Genomic DNA, 2,381 nt, shown 5'->3' on the forward strand with positions numbered 1-2,381 from the left:
CGGTGGCCACAGGTGTAACATATTAGTTGCCACTAACACCACTGTTCCCAGCTATAACCATCTGGCTTCTATCCGCTGCTCCTGAGACATACCTAAGGGTCTCAGCTTACCACAGTCTTCTGAAGATGTTCAATTTCCATGTGGCTGATCTACTTCGCCTAGACTCACAATATAATCCTGGATTACAGATGAGGTCCAACAATCCAAGGGGATCGATCTGAAAGCACAGGTAGGTTCAAAAAGGCAGAAACAGTCCCCTGGACAAAAACTGGCTTGTTATGATGTAGTGGTTGGGAATTATTTCTGTTTGTGATAAAAGCTTCGGGGGTGGGGGTGACTATGACGGACCCTGCAGGAACACATAAAGATGATATCTAGACTACCCTAGAGACCAGAGGGCAATGTAGAAAGGTGTGGGCAGTGGATGAACTTCTTGTGTATCACCAGGATTTATAGGTTCGACAAATGATTGCGTTTCAGTTGCGCGCCCCCCCCCCCAAAACAAAAAAATCCTCCAAAATACAGAGATGTCTGATGCCCAAGGAATACCACGTGGAGCCAATGTCATGAAGGGGCTCTCAAGTCCCCATCCTGAACATTCGTTCCTATAGGTGCTGCCGGCCGTCTGCCAGTCCACTCTAGGGCAGGCGGGTCCCGACCCCTTGCCTGCAAGTCTCCAGTGTATGTCCTTTCTGATCTGCAGTTTGGAAGGTCAGTCAGGCACCAGTGTGGACAGCGCTCTCCCAGCAGAAGACAAGGAGTATTTCTGGAGCAGGTCTGAGCAGCCCTTTCCGCCTCCTCTCCCCGACTCTCCACCTTTGGCCCTCCTTTGGACTCGGTGAGCCTTTGGCACCCATCAGTGCAAACAATTATGAGTCAAACCTCCAGGTACTAAAGTTTTACTGGCCTCCGAATCAGCAGTACCCGTGGCTAAGGACAGCCAAGGCTTAACTCAGTAGTGATTCAGGTAGATAACCTTCCCAAACTCTAGGAGCGCTCCCTCCCACCCTGCCTTCGCCACCATTGGAAGCCTCTCTGTTTGTTGTGTTTACTTCCTGCTCATTTCACACAAATGCTGACCTCTAATGTATCATGATAAAACTGAAACAATATCAAGAATAACACATTTATAGTCAAGAAAATAAAATTTGCTTTCCTCTCCCAAATCCCATCCCTCAATAGAAAAGAAGACAACAGAAGAAAACATACCCATTCATTTTCAAGGGCCTGGCTATTTAGTACACGGATGATTCCTGTTAATTGGGGTTGATCCCCACTACAGAGAAGAGGTGCTTGCCTTGTGGGGGGCCCTACTCTGACCACCTGGGCACACCCAGCTCTAAGATCCTCTGCACAGAAGAGCCACACCGTGCGCCACAGCACTGACACGACCCTCGGGCCAGCAGGCCGCTGGACGCGGGGAGCACAGCATGCCGGTTAAGGACGGTAAGTGCCCCTTCCGCCCCTCCTCGTCATCACCTCGTTCTCCAGCTTCCTAAGCCCCACACAGAACGTTCTGCCTCAGGAGCAGCTGATCCTCGGGTGCACTCAATGCCAGGGGCTAAACGCTCACCACTCAATTAAAACAAAACAAGGCTAAGTAAAAATTAAAATGTGCTTTCAAATACGGAATGAAGTCAAATAAATACATCTGATTTTTTTTCTTTTTCTTACGTCTAAGTACAGTATCATATCCTACACCCAAAGCTCTATACATTTGGTTTTTGTTCTGAATGAAAATGAATTTCCCATCGCACGGGGTAGAGAACAAGAGAACAGGAATAGCCCCTCACTGCCACACTGGAGAGCGAGTCCCAAGGGGGTCCCCTGGAACGCAGCTAAGCCCAGATGGGGCTCACAGGCAGGCACTCTGTCACTCGTGCGCTCTCTGGGTCCACGCTGGAGCCAGGACATGGGGGTACACTGTGGGTGCTCGGACTCCAACAACCTTCAGTCCCTCCAAGAGACACACAGCGGCTCTAACTTTTATCTGAGGAAAAGAAGAGAGATGGTGGAGATCAAACTGAGAGAAAACAACAGATTAACCGCTGTACAGAACACTGAGCAACTCTGTGGGCAGGATTCTAGCTTTGTTTCTGGATCAGAGCAGCAGCTTCCCTCCCAGAGTATGTGAGAGGAGAAGCAGGGATAAGTGCACTGCGCAGCCCGGGAAAGGCACAACAGTCGCGCAGAGCGCCCACCTGATCTAAGACCCAGGAGGCAGCACAGGTGGGTGCTGCCTCCTGCTTCAGGACAGGCTGAGGCAGAGAGAAGGAGGTGGCCCGGGAACAGACAGCCAAGTGCCTCTTAGAGAAGTCAGACAGAGTCAGCACACAGCAGCCTCTGAGAGATCGACAATGTTTAGACGCAGTTTTGTTTTG

The sequence above is a fragment of the Echinops telfairi genome, unplaced genomic scaffold, assembly GCF_000313985.2.
Source record: "Echinops telfairi isolate 266 unplaced genomic scaffold, ASM31398v2 ScPeMD7_7463;HRSCAF=8501, whole genome shotgun sequence".
NCBI classification, from domain to species: domain Eukaryota; kingdom Metazoa; phylum Chordata; class Mammalia; order Afrosoricida; family Tenrecidae; genus Echinops; species Echinops telfairi.